The sequence below is a fragment of the Myotis daubentonii genome, chromosome 2 (genome assembly GCF_963259705.1).
Source record: "Myotis daubentonii chromosome 2, mMyoDau2.1, whole genome shotgun sequence".
NCBI classification, from domain to species: domain Eukaryota; kingdom Metazoa; phylum Chordata; class Mammalia; order Chiroptera; family Vespertilionidae; genus Myotis; species Myotis daubentonii.
The window spans coordinates 214,396,780-214,418,334 of record NC_081841.1 but is presented as its reverse complement, the minus strand read 5'-3'; the positions used below and the strand labels follow the sequence as shown (position 1 = coordinate 214,418,334).

General features: G+C 46.8%; 1 long non-coding RNA gene across 2 annotated transcripts; it reads right to left on the bottom strand.

Annotated features, from left to right (window-relative positions):
• Positions 1–11,070: 11,070 nt before the first annotated feature.
• Positions 11,071–14,427, bottom strand: LOC132226479 (uncharacterized). Of its 2 annotated transcripts, none has more exons than XR_009451064.1 (4): positions 13,703–14,427; positions 13,351–13,515; positions 13,003–13,186; positions 11,071–11,237 (listed from the first exon to the last, which is right to left on the bottom strand). It is a non-coding gene; the product is annotated as an uncharacterized LOC132226479 (long non-coding RNA). The 2 variants fall into 2 exon arrangements; XR_009451065.1 differs by lacking the exon at positions 11,071–11,237 and adding an exon at positions 11,541–12,374.
• Between the last annotated feature and the right edge of the window lie 7,128 nt (positions 14,428–21,555).

Sequence of the window (21,555 nt, the reverse complement as noted above, 5' to 3'; positions counted from 1 at the left end):
TTTTTTTTTTTTTAGTTTTATTCATTTGAAATGGGCCGGATCCGGCCTGCGGGCCATAGTTTGCCCACAGCTGAACTAGAGTGACCTCTTGAGCAAGACATGCTTATGCTCCAGCTGTGGAATGGAACATCCTAAAAGACCAGATACCTGGATGCATTTGGACGCATTTCTTTGCAAGGGCATGGAGTCAGGACAGTGATTGCTTGGACCTGTAGCAATTGCTCTCTCCATGAATGCATCTCAACTAAGGAAGAAATTTAAAGATACATTCCAGCCCGGCCGGTGTGGCTCAGAGGTTGAGCATCGACCTATGAACTGGGAGGTCATGGTTTGACTCCCATTGGTTGGGGCACTGGATTATGGGTTCGATCCCCAGTAGGGGACATGCAGGAGGCAGCTGATCAATGATTCTCTCTCATCATTGATGTTTCTTTCTATCTCTCTCTCCCGCTCCCTTCCTTTCTGAAATCAATAAAAATATTTTTAAATAAAAATACACTCAAGGTTAACCCCCTTCAAATGGGTTATTTTTCTAATAAATTAGAATAGCTTCACAAAATCATCACTCAAGTAACAAACATTTATTTAGTACTCGGGAACTGTCCTCACCTCTGGGGACACATCACTGACCCTCTGCCTTTCCGGAAGCTTTCTGACTTACAGCCTCACACATTCACAACTCCCAGACATGCCCACCCTCCCTCACGGAGGGGCTGCAAGGCCATGGCTCCAGGGCTGCTCAAAGGCCGGCAGTTGGGACACAATATACCCCTGTTCTCCTGGAGCCTACATTCTAGTGGTGGTAATGTCACCAGGCAGACACACAGGCAAGCCAACAGGATAGTTACAGGTTTGTATTTGTGTTCTGAAGGAAATAAACAAGAGCTTTGATAGAAGACCTAGATGGTCAAGGTTCTCTCTCTCTCTCTCTCTCTCTCTCTCCCTCCCTCCCTCTCCCTCCTCTCTCTCTCTCTCTCTCTCTCTCTCTCTCCCTTTCTCTTCCTTCCTTCCAGCCTCCCTCCCTTCCACTCTATCTCTAAAAATCAATGGAAAAAATGTTCTCAGGTGAGGATTAGCAACAACAACAAAAAGGAAAAAGGTGTGTATACCAAGCTGTTAATATCGGTTACCTTGAGGACAGGGGGTTACTAATTTCTTTATATTTGTATTGAGGAAAAATGATAATTTTAAAACAAAATGAATATTTGGAAATACAGAGCATATTAAAGAGAAAAAATAAAACCACTTGACATCTGCTTTCCCTTTTGTTAGGTTGAGAGATGGGGGGAGGGAGAGAATCACCCTGGATAATTCATTATAACTAGATTTTTCTTGACTGTGCACTATGCTTATGTCACTTCCAGGGCCTTCTGGCCAGAGTGCTTTAACCCAAAGCCGCCGATAGAGCCACTGCAGACACTGCAAGCAGGCAGGCGTTTCAGTTCCTTATGGGATCTGCCTGCTCTCCCTTCGGGAAGGCCCCTTTAGCCCTTTCTGTGCATCTCTGTCTCCCTGATGGTGAGGAAATGTCCTAACGTGCAGCACAGTGAGAAGGAAGGAGCTGCTCCCGTGAAGAGCTCTCCGCTTTGTACTGATAAAATCTACATCACCTCACAGAACCAGCACGCGTCCTTGCAGGCCAGCTGGACGCACTCACAGGAAGGAAGCTGGTGGAGTCTGGCCCACGGACTATACTTCCACAAAGTGCTGTGTACATGTCTGCTCCACACGACTGCTAAGTCTGTGACACCAGCTCAGTGGCCTCAGGAAAGGTGGGAATCTTAGTCCAGCTTTCTTTGTGCCTCTTCTGAAGAATTGTTCTGCAGCAAATAGATGTCCACATAAACATGACACTTTCATCAGTCAAGCCCAAAAGTAAACAATTCCAGACAGAACAATGGAGCCCAGCAAGGACAAACATAGGAGAGCTCACAGACTTCCCCCAGGTGGTGGGGTTGGAGCTCTACCCTAACAAACACGTTACAATAGAGTGTGCACGTGCGTGTGCGTGTGCACGTACATGCGTGTGCGTGTGTGTGTGTGAGAGAGACGGCCAGCTTTAAAAAGCCCTGTAGAAGCTTTCACAATTTAAAATGTCCTCTCGTCCCACAGAGAACACCCACCTAACAAACTCATCTGATCCTTTCCAGTGGTGCTCAACCTTCTGGCCCTTTAAATACAGTTCCTCATGCTGTGACCCAACCATAAAATTATTTTCGTTGCTACTTCATAACTGTAATGTTGCTACTGTTATGAATTGTAATGTAAATATCTGATATGCGGTATGGTCTTAGGCGACCCCTGTGAAAGGGTCATTCGACCGCCAAAGGGGTCACGACCCACAGGTTGAGAACCACTGCTTTAGCCCAAGCCAGTTCTGTGTCTAGGCCGAAGGGGCTTTGCTGAATGATACATTAAATACATTGGTAGTCTTAGGAAAACAGTTTTTCCAATTAAAAATTGGAGATGGGGGTAGGGGAGACTCGAAGATCCAACATGTGGAAGAAATATGTGCATTTAATAAGATCCTGAGGCAGCTCTCCAGCCTCTCAAACTGTAGACTGAGAACTGTTTCCTTGTGATACTTGAACTGATTCCTGAGGAGTGAGAGAGGGGAGTTAGAGTCGCCAGGGCAGTGCCTGCAGGTGTGGATTCCTCGGACCCTCTTAGGGCAGCCTCAGCAGACAGCTGATGTCATGATGGTGGCAGACTACTCACGGTCACATTCAGGATGCACAGAAGAGTAAGCCCAAGTTACTGGTTAGCTCAGCATTCCACTCACAAGTTACTGTAATTGCATGGCTCTGTCCATTCCGATGTAAAACATCTGGTGGAAACTAAAGAAGAAAATATCTCACAGCCAGATGTTTCACTTATGGTCATGTGGGCAGGACACCTGTGCACTAAACTTGTATTGTATCCAGATGTCTGGTGGTGTGTGCCTTTAACCCTTTTTGCTATACAGTTTATTTCCTTCAGTTAACCAGTAGGAAGCCCAAATTAGATTGAAATTTAGTTTATCTCCAAATTTAAGCTTTAATTAAACAAAAATATGGATTATAAGAATTCATAATATGGTGAGTCATGTTTTCTGCTATAAAAATATGAGAGACTGTTTTCAGAAAGGCGAAGTAAAGACATACCTACCCAACCACCTTCTCTCAAAATTCACCAAGAAACATTAAGGAGAACAGGCAACAAAAATACATATCCCTCATAGGAAACTAACAGATGTCTGTGCCCACCACATATGGAGACAGGATTTTGAAAGAGGAATAAGAAAGACTGAGCAGAGAGAAGGAAGGCCACACTTGAGCACCTGCAAAGGGAGTTGGAGGGCTACCTGGGAGAAGCAAGCAAACTCTCCTCACGGAGCCCAGAAAAGGCACAAAGATGGAAAAACCTCGCCAGGAGTCAGCAGAGTTAGCTTAAAAGTCTGTATAAGAAGCAACTAGAGCCCTGCAGTTCCGTCTCCGTCTGGGACCCACGCAGTGTGTTGACTTCTTCCTTCCAAAAGCGGGCAGAGGTAGAGTTCTTCCAACATGAGAGGATTGAGGGAGTCTGTATGCTGAACAGTGAAATCTCCTTCCCCTTTTCACTGCTCAGACCCAGAACACCAATATCCGGAACAAATCTGCCAGAGAGGAGATAGGAGAGTGCTCTGCATACGAACACCAGCTGATCCCGTGGTCTGCCTCAGTGAAGACTGCCTGTGTATACGCCCAGCATATGTACACAGAGCTTCTGGTCAGGCCGGCTTTTTGATGCCTCAGTCTTAAGGGAATACCCAAGGTGTTAAGAAGCACTCTAACAACCACGGTGAAAACAAACAATAAAGAACTCAGGGGTGGCTGGCTTGGCTCAGTGGTTGAGTGTCGACTTATGAACCAGGAGGTCACAGTTCGATTCCCGGCCAGGTCACATGCCCTGGTTGCCAACTCAATCCTCAGTGGGGGGCGTGCAGGAGGCAGCTAATTAAGGGTGTTTCTCTCTCATCGATGTTTCTACTTCTCTATCTCTCACCCCTCCTCTCTCTCTCAAAATCAATTTTTAAATATATTTAAAAATAAAAAACTCAGAGGAAACAAAGGTGATGCAGAAAACTTCAAAAAAACTTTAATTAATATCATTAAAGATGTGAGAAAAAATATTGACTGCATTTATAAGGGAAAAACAATTATAAGAAGCAACTATAGAGAACAAGGTTCCTAGAAGTTAAAAAATGACAGATATTTTAATTTTATAGACTAATTGGAAGGTAACAAGTAAATCTCACATAAAGTGTACTTCTTTTAATGGAAAATACAAAAAAAATAAGAAAAGTGGATCCTCAATCCAAAAGATCCAATATCTAGTAGAAATTCTAGGAAATGAGAACTGAGATAACAGTAGACAGGAAATTAGTAAAGACATAAGAAAATTCCTCAGAAAAATTTAAGGAACATGATTTTCCAAGTTTAAAAAGCACCCCAATGTCTAGCACCTGTGAATAAAGATATGATGTGAAGGCCCATATCAAGACTATCACCCACAGTTCAGAACTAAAGGGGCAGTTTGGCCATGAAAGTGTAATGAGGCCTGGCCTTGACCTCCTGCAGTAAACACCTAGAAAACTGGACAAAACATAGGGAAGAACTGTTCCCAGGCACTGAGTAGGCAGCATGGATCATGATCCTTGAGAAAAGGGAGAAAAGGCATGAGCCTATGGCTCCCTATGCTTCTTGGTAGAAGCAATTTTCATTCTGGATTTGCAGTAATGGGGTGGGGGGAGGGGAGACCCAACCGAACCAAGACAGGGAGTGAGGAAACAAAGTTCAGAGACTGGGGAGGCTGAAGCAGCTGCAAGTTGTGAGGCTAAGTTCTCAAAAAGATTAAGTTGTACAGAAAAGGATTTCCTGAATGTTGTATGGTGTCAGCTGCGTACTGGATCAGACATGTGGAAACCAGTACTCCAAAATGCTGGGAAAGACAGACCGGGGCTTGGTAAACTTATAGTCCCAGAGCTCATGCAGACTTCGGAACTGGTTGAGTTCCCAAAAGCCAGAGGGAAGAGGCCTTACTGATCATCCAACTCCCCATAGAGCTGAACGATCCCTGGAGTGAAGGCTACGCTACTTCCTATGTATTTAGCAAGGCTGAGAGGCAGGTCTCTAAAGGGATAAAGCTGATGTGCAAGTTAAACTGCTTGCCTAGGAAAGGCCCCAAACTCATCAAAGTAAACAAAAAGCAAACATGTCGTAAGTGTTTCCCTCCACATCCTGGGTGGTTCAGGGTTCGTGTCTGGAGGAGGAGCCGCACAACAAATGAAAAAGAAAAGACAGGAGATAATTTGGGAATACTGGGGGACCAGGCGGGCAAGTCCAACTCAAGAGGAAGGACTTCCACTGTGCTCAGGCCTCACCAAGCTTTTTATAGTGAGAGGTAAACAAGGCAGTGGTTACCAAAGTTACACGGTTCTTGTGAGTTTCACTTGTTTTTGTTCTTGTGAGTTTCACTTGTTTACACCATGGTTATACTTCCTGCACTTCCTCAGCCCATTAGATTCCCAGATAAGATCTAGGGAGTGTTATAAGGTCAAGCCTAATTATGCTAAGAGGACTGTGCCCTCTAAGCTGGGAATTGTTTGTGACTTTGCCCACAGGTCAGTCCGAGGCTTAACCCTATATCAGCTTCCCACACAAAAATACAGACATTCAACAATGTAAAATACACAGTGTCTAAAATCCAATAAAAAATATTACCAAACATATCAAATAAGAAAATATGACCCAATAATCAAGAAAAAAGTCAATCAATTCCAATGTCACCCCAATAAATTCAATTTAAAAAAAGAAAAAGAAAGAGCAATCAATCAGAAAAGACACAAATAAAAGCCACAGATGATGGAATCGCAAAGTGAGATGTTATTAAAAAGCTATTATATTGTGAACACCTATTTAAAGAAAAATATGAACCTAATGGGGAAATAAATGGAAGATACTGAAAAGAACCAAATAGAATTTCTAAGATAAAAAGTACACCATTTGAAAGGACTGTTTCACTGGATGAACCCAAACCCAGAGCTTGGTTTCTAAATCCACTCTCCAATAAAAGAAACCAGAGCTCCTTGGAGAGCTGATGGAGTCTAGGACTGGGGTAGGGAACACACAAGGAGCCTGGTGCCAGAAAGTAAGGAAGTCCTCAAAACACAAAATGAAGGAGGTTTGTCAGAGGAACACAGGAAACAACTGGACGGCCTGTGCGGAAACAATTTTCTTTTAATATATTTTTACTGATTGCAGAGAGGAAGGGAGGGAGGGAGGGAGAGAGAGAGAGAGAGAGAGAGAGAGAAACATCAATAATGAAATTCATGATCACAGAGATTCATTGATCAGCTGCCTCCTGCACACCCCCTATTGGGGATTGAGCCCACAATCTGGGCATGTGCCCTTGACTGGAATTGAACCTGGGACCATTCAGTCCACAGGCCAACACTCTATCCACTGAGCCAAACCAGTTAGGGCATGTGCTGAAACAATTTGAACAAAAAAATAAACGAACAATAAATATTGTGAAAACTCAAAGTATAAATATCTATGAGTCCATACTGATATAAATCTTTGATAATAGAGAGAAAGACAAATAACCCATAGAGAAGAATTTTAAACAATTTTATGTAGGCCCACGAGGAGGTGGAACATAACTGTAGCACCTCACCAGTAAGTGTGGCCTGCACGGCGTCCCCTTCCAGAGAGTACTGCGTGGAAACAGGAGGGGAAATAACTGCAATGGAGAAACCTGACAGCACTGCCTCAGACAGGTGGTCAGAGTCACCGCCATCAGTGATAAACCGTGTGGACAGCATGCACCCCTAATATGATGCGATGAGAATGACACTTTACCTCTGTAGTCTTCCTCCCCTAAACCCATCACTCCGATGCAGTAGGCAGAATAATGGTCCCCCACATGTCTACTTTCTAAACCTGAGAACCTGTGAGTACATTACCTTATGGCAAAATGGATTTTGCAGATGAGATTAAGGGTACAGATCTTGAGAGGGAAAGATTATTCTGGATTATCTGGGTAGACCCAACCTAATCACATGAGTTCTTAAAAGAGAGGAGCCTTTACTGTCTCAGGAGAGGAGAGGGGAAAGGGGGGAGGGGAGGGATGGGGGAATGCAATGGGAGAAATGGAAGGGTCAGAAAGAGTTGCTGGGGGCGTAGATGGAGGAAGAGACCACCAGCCAAGGAAGCAGAAAAGGCAAGGAAAAAGAATCTCCCCAGAGAGGGTCACAGCCCTGCTGACACCTTGATTCTGGCCCAGTCAGACTCATGTCAGGCTTCTACCTACAGAATTGTAAGTAATACATTTGTGTTATTCCAGCCACTAAAGTTGTCATAATTTGCTACTGCAGCAATAAAAAACTAAGGCATTCAGTCTAACCATAAGAAAAACATCAGCCTAACTAATAATCAGGTTAATGAATTCCATTTTAAAGGGCCTGTACTGACCACAAAACCTAGGACTAGTTAAGGAGGTGAGATTTGCATACTGGAACCAGGGGTCCTCAAACTTTTTAAACAGGGGGCCAGTTCACTGTTCCTCAGGCCGTTGGAGGGCCGGACTATAGTTTAAAAAAAAACTATGAACAAATTCCTATGCACGCTGCACATATCTTACTTTGAAGTAAAAAAACAAAATGGGAACAAATACAATATTTGTATTTGCATGTGGCCCGCGGGCGCAGTTTGAGGACCCGAGTGGAAACAATGAGGAAATCATCTTAGGGCAAAGTATCAACTTGCAGGTTGCATGGAGGCAAATTATGCTGCCAATTCCCTCAAGTAACCTTTTGACAAGGACAGAGCTCACTGTTGTAGTGGCTTGAATGATGTCCCCCCAAAAGATAGGTCTACATCCTCACACCCAGAACCTGAGACTGTGACCTTACTGGAAATTGGTCTTGGCTGACATAATTAAGTGAAGGGTCTGGAAATGGTATCATTCCAGATTGTCCTGCTGGGCCCTCAATGCAAAGACAGGTGCCCTTATGAGAGACAGAGCGGAGAAGACAAAAGCAGAGACTGCAGGGATGGTGCTGCAGGCCACGGGATGCTGGGGCCACCAGAACCACAAGAACCAGGGGGACTCCCCCAGAGCCTTCAAAAGCCAAGAACGACGGTCATAATTATTCTGATGCTGTGTGTGTATAATGTTAATAACTACCGACCAACCACTGTCACCTTCCCAAGTGAATAAGGTCAAGTAGGTATAAAATCTTTATCCCTATAACTACAATATTTCATTTAACACCTGGATTCTGGGTTGGTTTGATTTTTATCACACCTCCTCTCAACCTCACAGTCCTGTGTGGTCCTATATGTAATTTATCCCATCTCCAAGTTGATAATTTTCTAATATCAGGAAACTTCCTGATTTGGTGTTTCTTGCATTTTTATTCCTATCCAATGCCAGGAGCAATCAAGAGACTGGGGGAAAAATGGAATGGCACATAAAGACTAGTGTTTTGTATGTTAATTCTGACAAAAATGATCAAATGTAATTTTGTTTTCTCTCTCTTTACCTATGGATAATTTCTTCAACCCTTTTTTATATATTAAAACTTGTAATGAGGAAAACGAAATAGATGAAAACTAAATGTGTTTTCAGAGCAACAATAAGGCCAGTGATCTTGATAAACCTTAAACAGTAAAAAAAAAATTAGTTATTTCACGTGGCTCAACAAAAATATGAATATACACATACATCCTTACAGGGTCAACAAAACTTAAGGGTATGTCTGCTTGCTTTTAATGACATTACCTGACCAATGTTTAGCAGAATGACCCCTTTTTCTGAGAACAGTGAGATATCTGGACTAAACCCATATACCCAGCTTTTTTACCACCGGAGAAGGAAGGAAGCATATAGAACTAACATTGACTGAGGACATCCTATGCACCTGGCACTCTGCTGGGTGCTTGGACACCTTATCACCCGAGCGTGACCCTGCGAGGGTGGGGATCTGACTCTCATTTTAGAATTTATAGTCTCCGCCGGGTCTAAGGGAGCAGCATCCTCACTGGCATCTGCTTCTGGTTTTGCTTCCTGACAGTCCATCCTGGATTCAGATGCAACAGAGTTACTCAAATACATCGGTCCCTTTCCTGCCCAGAGCCCTTCAGGCTTCCCCCCTGGTGATTGAAATAAAACCCACACTCGCTCCATTGGCCTACAACACCTCTGCACTTGGTCTGGCCCCACCTACCGAATGCTCTCCGGTTGCATCTGGAACTCCTGTCTTCCCCACTCACTCCCTGTGCTTCAGCCCAGGGGTCAGCCCCCCCGAGCCAAAGCCAGCCAACTGCCAGTGCTGGTACTGAGCTAAGAATGGTTTTTCTATCTTTAAACAGGGGAAAGGAATCAAAAGAAGAGCAATATTTTGTGACATGTGACAATGATATGCAATTCAAATGTCAGTGTCCTAAATAAAATTTCGCTGGATCACAGCCACACTCATTCGTGTGTGAACTGCCCAGGGTGGCTTTTGTGCTACAATAGCTGAGTAGTTGCAGTCAAGACCCGATGGCCCATAACAGTTCAATTGTGGACTGAGTGGCCCTCTGCGAGAGAAGTGCGCTGATGTCTGCGTGAGTCACACCGGTCTCCTTTCTGTTCCTCAACTCACCCTGCTCATGCTCTCCTCGGGGCTTTCCACTTCCTGTTTCCTCTTCCTCTTTGCATGGCTGGTTTGTTCTCCTATGATCTCACTTCATGGACAAAAACAGCAGAAGGTCACATACTACCAGACTGGATCCCGAACCTAGAAGAAGGTCAGTCTCCAATCCTGGGTCAAGAGAGTGGGTTTAAGATTTGTTCTTTTCTGTCGCAGCTGTGAGGAAGCGAGGAGCTTTCTCGAGGCCAGGGCTGCTCTGAACCCCACTGACCTGACTGGTGGAACCTGCAGTCCGAATGGACGATGCTCCTCACCTGTTGCACCAGGGGACTAGGAAGCTGGAGGAAGCGACTGTGTGTTGCATCCCCAGCCTCGAGGGAACAGAGGAGGCTTAGAGACTCTCCTCACGGTCATTTCAGGGACATCTCTGTCCCATCACAGCCAGCAGAGCGGTGTGCATTTGTCCACAACTATTTGGTGTGATCTAAGGACATGGGAGCTTGTTGTAGTAATATATAGAAATGTCTAAAAAGGTTTCAAAAGGTTTCAAAATGTTTGAGTTAACTTTCCTGAAACTTAAAGTGTGATATTAAGGACACATACTCCACTACCCTAATCGTGTATATCCCACAGACAAGGATTTGAAGTTCGATTGCTGACAGAGTGACTTGCTATTGAAACAGGAATTTTAGGGGTAAGATAGGACAGGTTTAGGAAATTTTAGAAATTTTGGAAATTAAGGGGACCATGGATGAAAGCACAGGGCTGCAGAGCAGCAGAAGGTATATGTCCATAGAATGGGGGAGCTGGAAAGCTGCAACAGATACATTTCTATAGAATGAGGGAGCTGGGAACAGCAAAAGGTCTATATTTACAAAATAAAGAGAAGGAAGCCATTCATCCAGAAGGAGAGAGGAAGAAATCCCAAAGGGAATAGAAAAACAATAAGGAAGGGGGGGGAGGAACTTCACATGTCGCATGTGAGGTTCGACCTTTGAGCCCAGGAGTTACTATAATAACCAGTCTAAGGAAGTAGTGACCAATCAGAGGGGATATCAAGGCACCAGGATCTGCAGCTTTTATAAGCCATAGGGAAAAGGAACTCAGTGGGACCCTTTTCCCCCTCCCTACATGGTAGTCCATTCTTTGGGACTCCTTCCCTCTCCCCACGTGGGAGTCTGTACTTGTTCTTCAATAAATCTCCACCTTTGCTGTACCACTTTCTGTCCGTGGATTCATTCTTCGATTCCTGCGGACAAAGAATCCGGGTTTCAGTCCAAAAATTCCGTATCCCTATGATAGCCATATGTGTGAGTGACACAAACCCATACTTTCCCCAGAAATGCACCTGTGAGTACACACCCTGATTGATAACCACATGTAGCCCCTCACCCTAAGATTAACATGTGTGCATTGACATAATTCACTGATAGCCACCTGAACTGTTGTAGGTATGAACAGGCTTTAAAAACGGGTCCTGATCAGTCGACAGTGCTTGCCTGTCGAGACAGCCACAAAGGCACGTCCTTCTGCCAGTCCGACAGACAACGCCACACTGTGCCTCTCCATGCTCTGCTCCCTGCCAGACAACAGAAGAACGGCTAGTACCTCTCGATCCAGACGCGACCAAGCTCTCAGCCCCTGCATCTAGATTGGACCAGCCCAACTGTGGAACCCCAGAGGACACCACCACCGGGATCCCGTTAAGCCTGTACCCGCAGCACCAGGAACTTTTGTGAGTAATAAAATGCTGTGTGATTTGTAACTGCATATGTTTTTATGTAGAGTAATTCCTCTGGCAGTTAATTATATTACTTTGCGCACGCCTGAAACTACCTCAGTCCTCTTCACTAGCAACTACTTAAATGTCCCAACACTTGCAAGGTTAAGTTTATCTCAAGGGCCGCCTTGGATACACCCCAGATCCTTTTCCAGGATCTACTTGGGACAGAACTACATGGAAAATGAGGTTTTCTTTCATTGCAGCACATGAACCACAGGAGAAGACAGGACCCCTCTGGATAAAAGGGAGATAAATCTAGTATGTGATACAGTCACAGGGCACAGATCTGAGCTCTAAGGACCTCCGGTCTCCATATCAGCTGCAGCACCACCCAAGTCCTTTGCCCCCTCGGAGCCTGGGTCCTCTTCTGTAGAAGACCAACTTGCCTCATCTTCATAGAGATACTTAAGGACCAAAGAAGAAAATCTCTTTGCAAACTGCATCTTAAGGAAATACAAAGTATTTCGCTCGTCCTTTATTAATACCATGGAACAAGAACGCCAAATTCTACTTAATAAACACGACCGTGACAACCTCACAATTTTGCACTTATTTTAAGACTCCAAGTTAAATTGACATGTTCCTAAATGTATTATTTTGTTCTTAAAATAAAGAAAAGATATGTTTAAGATTTTAAGGGAGGTGGGCTTAAAATGCAAACACTTTCTGAGAGGTGCAGGGGGCGATCTGCCTGAGGCAGAGATGAGAAAGGGAAGGTCACAGATCAAGGCCACCCGGGAGAGAGTGGCAGCAATACCTCCTCTCACATTTATGTGCCAGTTTTAGTTTAGTACATTTCTCAAAGCAGTTCAGCGAATAGGGTCACCGTACGAGCTGTGTTAGCGGAACTGCGTGTGCCTAGTACCAAGGGGAGCGTTCTGACAGAGGCTACTGAGCGAACTCGAATTGGGACTTGAGGAAAGTGCAGTAAATCTGTGGAGAACGAGGACAAGGCTGGGCTGAGGCTGGTTTTCACATAAACCCGTACCTCCGTTTAGGCCTGTGTGGCCCGGGAGCTGGGATATGTGGGCCCAAGTCAATGCCCTGACACGTTCTACTGTGTGAAGTTGCTCTCTGGAAACCAGTTTCCTCATCCATAAAATTGGGAATATGTGTGCTATCTCAGGGTTGCTGTGAGGAGTGGAGATAATGGAATAAAGCAACGTGCACTATGCCCTGCTCAGGGGAGCTGTTGTTACTGGTCTAACATGCCGAGCCAGTTCCTACAGAGATGCGCACTCCGTTACAATCAGGCAGTCTTCACTAGGCTGTCCTGATACCAGATGCCACTTCAGATATTTGAGCGACAGCCCTAACTGGTTTGGCTCAGTGGATAGAGCGTTGGCCTGCAGACTGAAGGGTCCCAGGTTCGATTACGGTCAAGGGCATGTATCCTGGTTGTGGGCACATCCCCAGTAGGGAGTGTGCAGGAGGCAGCTGACCGATGTTTCTCACTCATCCATGTTTCTAACTTCTATCCCTCTCCCTTTCTCTCTGTAAAAAAAATCAATAAAATAAAAATATATTTTTTAAAAAAAGATATTCGAGCGACAAACCCTACCTGGGTACCTGGACATGATCGGTGATGGGAGCTTCACAAGAAGAGACAGAACCACCTGCTTCCCAGGTGCCGAGGCAGCAGTGAGACTTCTCTCGGCTGAAGACTGGGTGGGAATGTAGGGTCTGACTCTGAAAATTCTTGCAAGGCCAGAGCCACAGGAATTCTTCAGAATGGAGCCCAGAGCCTAAGGAAAGAACCTAATCTTAGTCGAGAAGGAAAGCCAAACTCTGAGCCAGAACAGCGGACCTGAGTGTCAGGTTGGAAAGGTAAGAGCAGGAAGCGAGAAAGCAGGCCCTGAGCCAGGGGAGGCCTGAGCAGGGGGGTACATGAGTGGCTGCTGGGGGATACCTGGAGCGAGGGTGTGGCGGGGGCTCTTTCTTCAGCTGCCACTGCAGAACGAGCTGCCTGTGCAAGGCCAGTGACCCACTCCCACCTGCCCACACCTTCCTGGACGGATCCTTGCCGGCCGCCTAGCAAACCCCAGTGGCATCCACCGCTCCGCTCTTTCCTCCCCTGCAAAGAACAAGAGAATGAGAAGGGGAGCAGAGCGTGGGCGAGGTGAGAGGTACTCACCAGAGCCAGCAGCTACAGGTGAGCAAGGAGACTCCAGGCCCCTAGCAATATGGGATGTTCCCTTGGCCACCCCTCTAGCTCACCTTCTAGCCCAATAGTCTCAGCACAGATATCTAAAGCAACTCACCAAGAATCTTTAAAGTTCAAGGGCTGGAGGTGGTGAGACCAACACGGGCTCTGACGGGAGACACTCCATTCCAGGTTGTGCTTGGTCTCCTCCATCGCACATCCATCTGCCCGTCCTGGCTGCCAGCACCAGCCGGCAGAGGATTTCCACAGGATAGTGCAATATTATCAGCCAGTGTCTGAAAGATGACAGTTTAGGATTATCAGAATGTCTACTGGTTTGGCTCAGTGGATAGAGCATTGGCCTGCAGACTGAAGGGTCCCAGGTTCAGTTCCAGTCAAGGGCGCATGCCTGGGTTGTGGGGCTTGATCCCCAATGCGGGGCGTGATTCTCTCTCATCATTGATGTTTCTAGCTCTCTCTCCCTCTCCCTTCCCCTCTGAGATCAGTAAAAACATATTTTTTAAAAATAATAATGTATAAAATGGTGGGTATGTGAGAGATGCATACTGAATATTTTTTAAGACTCTGGTTATCAATCATATACAGTTGAACTTCGTGAACTTCCAAGAAGAAAACACTGTACTAGAGAAAATGTTATGGGCTGAATGCATATGTTAAAGTCCTAACCCCGGGTCCTCAGAATGTGATTGTGTTTGAAAACCTTTAAACAGCAAATTAAATTAAAGCGGGGTCCTCAGAATGGGCGACAATCCACTGACTAATGTCTTTATGAGAAGAGGACTTGGGCCACAGACAGAAACCCCAAACACGCGCCCACACAGAGAGGCGACCATGTGAACACACAGCTAGAAAGCGGCCATTCGCAAGCCAAGGAGAGAGGCCACCGAAGAACCCAACCCTGCCAACACTTCCCGCCTCCAGAACTGCGAGGAAATCAAGGTCTGTGGCCTAAGCCACCCAGCCCGCGCCGCTCGCCATGCAGACTAAGGCAGAAAGCCCGTTCATCTCCTAACCGTCGCTTTGGGACAGCCTGGCGTAGCGTCAATGGTCATTTCAATGCTGTTTTGTAAAATTGACTCTGGACGTGTGTTCATTTTTATTTGTTAGTGATCTAGTGTCACAGATTTACAAGCACTCAGTTTCCCTACCTTTGCACTGATGCACACAAATCCTTAAATGGCCAGCCTCTGCCGTCACAGACAGACCACTGTGCGTCCCCAGCTGTACCCCTAAGGGCTGGCCAGGGCTTTGGCACTGTGGTGGCCTTGTACGGTGTCAATGTGGCCAGAACTGTGTGTCCCAGAGAACCAGAGCAGCATCTGGGAGGCAGAGGCGGGACGGCAGCCACGCGTGGAGCCAGAGGCTGGTGTGTGTGATCGGCCCCTTATTGATCTGGGGCAGCAGCTCGGCCCATAGTTGCTCATGGCTTCTTCAGCTCCTCTGAGTCCTGGCAGGTGTGAAACTCCACGGCGAGGTGCCCCGGTCTTCCGCAGGTCGCCTTCACCATCGAAGGTGGAGGGCTGGAGGCAGGAGAGACTGACGTGGGACACGTGGGTTCCAGTTCATCACATGGGTCTCCAGCTGCTGTTTGCTCTCTTCCCACCTCTTCACGCCCATGGTCCCCTCATGAAGCCAGTCCATCCTGCTGACCAAGACCCAAGTCTTGACACAGGGACATCAGGTTGCACAGGCCGCTCAACCAGCCCCTATAATCAATACGCTCTAATCCCGACTAGAATTGCCTTGTTTCTCTGGAAATGGTTTTGCTTCTCTGATTCAACTTTCACTGATGCAGATTTTGGACCAGAGCGGGTGCTGCTGTAATAAAAGCCTGAAACATGTGCAAAGGCTCTGGGACTGGCCTTGAAGTCTGCCTGTGAAGGCTTATGCAAACAGGAGGAAAATATCCCTGGAATCTGAAGGAAGGAGGCGCTTTTATGTGGCGGTGGGAAGGTGAGCAACATTGACAGCGTGGTGACTTGGGAAATAGAGAACAGTGAACGGTGTGACCTCGCTAAGGACAGTGCCAGGCACAGTGCAGGCAGTGCACCTGGCCTCGCCCAGCTGCCTACAGTAAAACAAGAGTAGGAAGATAAGCTAAAGAGCAAACAGTTAACGATAAAGGCGACAGGACCAGCAGAGTTCAAAAATAACATGGTTTCTCATTCGCAGATGGCAAACAAAGTAAGAAATGGCTTCTGGATCTGGTTCCAGTGAAGATGAGTGAGCAGATGCCACGGTCTCTCTCCCACTGGTTACATCTAAAAACACTGTTCAGCCCTAGCCGGTGTGGCTCAGTGGACAGAGCATCAGCCTGCGGACTGAAGGGTCCCGGGTTCGATTCTGGTCAAGGGCGCGTACCTCGGTTGCAGGCTCCTCCCCGGCCTGGGCCCTGATTGGGGACCTTGCAGGAGGCAACCAATCAATATGTTTCTCTCACATTGATATTTCTCTGTCTTCCCCTCTCTTCCACTCTCTCTAAAAATCAATGGAAAAATATCTTCATGTGAGGATTAAAAATAAATAAATAAATAAATAAATAAAATAAAAAAAAAATACTGTTAAGCCCTGCTGATGTGGCTCAAAGGTTCAGCATTGAACTATGAATCTGGAGGGTCACTGATTCCCTTACATGCCCAGGTTAGATCCCCAGGAGGGGGCGTGCAGGAGGCAGCCGATCTATGATATTTCTCTCTCATCAATGTTTCTCTCTCTCTCTATCCCATTCCCTTCCTCTCTAAAAAAAAAAAATCGATAAAACATATTTAAAAATAAATAAATAAAAACACTGTTCAGAATAATGCAACTAATAATGACTCTGAAAGGAAATAATAGCAAAGTCATTTGGGAAGGGAAATCAATACAAAGGTCGATAAGATGGTGGGTGTGTGTCTTGGGTGGTTTTCCTTCCATATCTGTTGGCATAGACTCAGAACAACCTGAAACTCAGAACTCCTGAAGTTGCACAGGTAAAGATCCGAGGGAAACCTCTATGCTCAGAGGAATAGGACAGAAAGAGTCATGAGGAATACCCTCTGTTTTCAGTCCCTCCCAAACTATCCAAATGCCATAAGCATTGAGATGTGGGGGTCTCAGGGAGAGAATGAGTGTATTTTGCACGTGGAAGGGGTGGGAGTCATTGAGGCCAGAGGGTAGACTGTAACTGACTATATCACCCCAAGATGGCCATCACAGGCTCTCCTGTCCCACATGCAGTTTCCTGGCTTTTTCTTTGGCTCTGCTCCCAAATTTACATAAGGAAAAGCAGAGTAAGGGAAGGGAAGGGTAATGGGGCAAAGGGTCATTTGTCCCTGATTAGCTAAATGCCCTTGGGCAAATTACAAAGATCACCTAATGAGATGAAGAAACCTAGGCAGGTTAAGTAGCCCAAAATATCAAAGGTGTGGCTGGTGGTAACACCAAGACAAGAACCCCTATTCTTTCCAATCCCAGAATGGGGCTTCTATTGCCCTTGAACTAGACTATTGCTACAAGTGCAGTATGCATTTAAATAAGAGAGACAAGCACCATGTCCACTGTCACCAAGGCTGAGCAGGAGGTTGTGGTCCAAGGACAGTGGCTGTCCATACCCGGCAGGCAAAAGTGGCAAAGGGCCTTGGCACGCTCATCACATTTAAAGACCAGGCCTTGCCCTAGCCCGTTTGGCTCAGTGGATAGAGCGCCGGCCTGCAGACCAAAAGGTCCCAGGTTTTATTCTGGTCAAGAGCATGTACCTTGGTTGCAGGCTCCTCCCCCGCCTGGGCCCTGGTCAGGGTGTGTGCAGGAGGCAAACCAATTGATGTGTTTCTCTCATTTCGATGAATCTCTGTCTTTCCCTCTCTCTCTAAAAAAAAAAAAAAAAAAAAAAAAAAAAAAATTCAATGGAGAAAATATCCTCCGGTGAGGACTAAAAAAATAAAAAATGAAGACTAGGGTTCTGCTGTGCTGACCCAGAAACCCCAGGATTGGTCCCCAGAGGCCGGCACTATAACCCAGGATCCAGGGTATAGCTTGGTAAGGGGGACAGGTCTTTCAAAGGCCATTTCTCCTTCCTCAGGCCCTCCAGGGGTCCAGGTGCCTCAGGGGCAGCGTGAGGAGCATGACATCAGAGCATGACCCCAGGCCCCCGGACACCTGATAAAGCATCCAGGCTCGAGTAGGGGATCTCAGTGACTGTCACTTACATCCCCCCACTTCTCCCCTCTGCCAGTGCCTGCTTGAGAAGGTGGCGGTCAGCCATCATCCCCTTCCAATTAACAGTCATCCTTTCCTAGATAAAGTGAACACCGTTGATTCCTATTTCTCCAGATTAATAACACTTCTTATGCTCAGTCTCAGATAAGTTAGTGCAGATGTCCTGGTATATAGAACACAGTGATTGGTTCAGGGCATCTCCACCTCCTTAGTCAATAATTTACCAGCTTTTCTTTAGTCTGACTCTCTGCATTATCTTTTGCTACATTCTCTTTTAGTCCCAGTGCTGCTGGAGAAATCAGTGGGTCCAGTTTCCCCGACATGAGTGGGAGTGGGGTTCTTGGGGTACCACTGGAATGAGCACTTCCGGAGGCGCCCACAGGGGAATGAGTGGTGTTTATTGCCGAATTCTATTTCTCAGGTTGCCAAGTCCCTGCCCCTTAACCCAGTCCTGAAAAAGGTGCAGCTGGAGCTCTGGTAGAGCCAGAAGTAGGGCCAGAGTCAGGGTGTTCCTTCCATAGTGGACCTGAGGCCGGAACAGCATTAGGCTAATCACAGTCCATTAGTCCATTGTGTGGAGTCCACTTGGCTGTGGGCCATGTGAGCAAAACAGGGAGTTAGAGCCCTGCAAGCCAGAGGTCAGGGGGGTGCAGCAAGAGGGGGAGAGGGGGGGAGGGGGAGAGGGAGAGAGGGAGAGAGGGGGAAAGGGCGGGAGGCAAGGGGGAGAGGGGAGAGGGGGAGAGGGGGAGAGGAGGAGAAAGGGGGAGAGGGAGAAGGGGAAACAGGGGAAGAGGGAGAAATTCCTTTGTTCAGGGATGAAGCATCTCAGATATCGTGCTTTTGCTGTGGCCACGCCTATTCTGGCCACTGACTGGCTCCCAGGTGTGACTGACAGGTAGGTGAGCACCCAGACCTTACTGGGCATGTGTCTATTGTCCAGTCCCTTCCCCAAGAGATCTGCAGGGCACAGACGTGTAGAGGGTTAACTGCAGCTTCCTGGCAGAGCTATATAAAGGACGTGCCTATATTATCTAGTCTCCTCTCCAGTCCTTTCCTGTCAAATAATAACCAGGTGATGATAGCAGTATCACCAGAGGTTAACTTTATCTCAAAGTTGTGAGTGTCTTACTGTTACCCCCTGTGCTGACTACAGTATCTGCCAATACCAATGCCTAGTGGCCACTCTGGGTGCCAACCAAAGAATCCTCGTGGACCATATTTTGAGAAACCCTGACATTTGGCACCTAGTATAGTTGCTCATTTAATACTTTTCCCCTATGGCACACGGGGCTGATTTTGCTGCACTGAAGCACACTTCAGTATAACTCCCTAGTTATTCTCACCTCTTGGTCCATTTTCCATTTCTTTTTCTTCTTTTTGAATCTTTTGGCTGCCTTCCCCCCCTACACTGACACCATGACGCTCACACACAGGTGTTAGCTACACTGACACACGGCCCCCAGGCCCCGTGGACAGCAGCGAAGGTTAAATCCGTACTTTCGGGGCCGAGCGTTACCTCCAGTTCTCCGCCAGGAGACCTCCCGGAGCATCAGTGTCCGCATCTGCCAATGGTGGCAGTCCCTTCTGTCACCTGTGTTCTTCACAAGACGGCTGTGAACGTCAAACAAGATATCGTCAGTAAGAACACTCTGAAAGACTTGGCCAGCCACACACATGTGAGAAAAGCATGCGGGGAATTTGCGACAAAAAATAATTACACATCCAAGTACTGAAATTTGGCTTTTGTTCCTTGCTTGCATCTAATTAAATCAAAAGAAATGTCAGGTCTAAGATTTCCTCGGGACCGGGATTATGTTTTTGCTGGGCAAGAGAAACATGCTTTCGGTTTAAAGCTCCATCTGGAATTCTTACGGCTTTTTGTGCGGATCATTTTAATGCTAATGTAGGAAAGGTCAGCTGGAATATTCTAAATATACATCACTTTCATTTAATGAGTAACTTCATTAATAGTCACGGTTTGTCACGTGACCTGCCTTTTCACAAGCAAGAGTAGGTGCATGGCAAGCAAACCTTTGTGCCTGCCGGGGAGAGAGAGAGGGGAGACCCAGCGGGCACATTTAATGAGAGGTTTCACAGGGAGCACTGCGGGAGGCAGGCCCACTGTGCTCTGCCGGGGCGGGAGGGCTTTGTCCTGGTGTGTCACGCGTCAGAGGCCCTTGTTCACGGGAGCCACGGATGCGTCTGCAGTTGCTGGAAGGTGTGCAGATTTCATTTTAAATAAAGAATGTTCTCCAGCTCCTGTGAGAACCCGCAGCTCTTGGCCCACTCGGTGCAAGAGGCTGAATGTGGGGCACGGACCCTGGAGCTGCTTCAGACCAAAGCAAATATTTTCCACTTCCAGGAATCAGTGAAGGGCCACCGATCAGCGGAATTCAAAATATTTCTCCAATTAAGCTCCAGACCTACAGAGGCCGTTTGTTTTTGTTTCTTTTTTAATCCTCACCCCAGTACATGCTTATTGATTTTAGAGGGAGGGAGGGAGGGAGGGGAGGAGAGAGAGAGAAACATCAATGTGAGAGAGAAACATCGGCCTGCTGCCTTTGAGACACGCCCCTACCGGGGATCCAACTCCCAGCCCAGGTATGTGCCCTGACCCTTCAGTGAACAGGACGACGCTCCAGCCAACCCAGCCAGTCCAGCCCGGCCAGAGGCAGCTTTGAACTGAGAAGAAAGAGGACAGCAGTGTTGCTAAAAAAGGAAAAAGGAAAAGAAAACGCTGTTCCTGAGATGACAGGGCGCTGTCAGCGAGCAGCCTGCAGCCCTTTCTGAGCGTCTGAACAAGGAAACACCTGCATGCAGGGGGCCTGCAGAGCCCTCACTCCCGCCCGCAGAAGGCGGAGAGCGTGTGGATTGTTCCGCGCTGGTACTAACGGTCAGGAAGGGAGCCCAAGCTGTGTCACTGGGAAGCTGCCTTTTGGATTCTGATTTTAAGCTGTTTGTTAAGAAGTAAGACTCAGAAAGAACCTTTGAACCTCCCCGGTCTCCTGCCCAAGAAAGTCAGAGAGGCCTGCATCAGGGATGGTCCCCTCGGCCTGATTGAGTCGGTGTGGTAAACAGGAGGGCTTTACGGGGGGCTGTGGCCAGATGCCCTCTGCCCCATTGTCTCAGAGTTGCCTAGCAAGAATTTGCCTGCCATGGGCGTTCGCTGTAAGTCGCCCATTCTCGCTTCTGAAATCTAATACCACCTTCACCCCCGCCCCACCCCCACCCTTTCCTCCTCATCCAAAATGTCAATATCCAATGTTGCCTCACTGTCTCTGGAGCTCGCTTGCATATGTGCATGTATTAAAATTTCATTTTCTCCTGTTAATCTGTCTCTGTTCATTTGACTATTAGCCCAGATAGAACTCAGAAGGTGGGAGGAAAAGTATCAATGTTTTTAGCCCCCACAGTTTGTATCTGGAAGAAGTGGAATACATGATGGACAGGCAACGTTAGCTGAATGAGTTAGATAGTGCACCCCATTATTTTAATAACATTTTAACTTCAGGGGGGATTTCCTTTACAAAACTCCACCAGCCTGACCTCTCTCTGCATCTGACCTCTCTGAGCCTCTTCCCAGTGAGATCACTGGTCTTAGGTACACATCACTGGTACAGATGGAACCACATTGCCAGGCCTCTTTCCTTCAGCTTCTTTTTATTGCAAACTTTTTCCTCCTACCACATGGAAGGGTGTGTGCATAAATGTGCATGCAAACTTTCTGTCTGTCAGAATTGAGAAAAGTGATGAAGC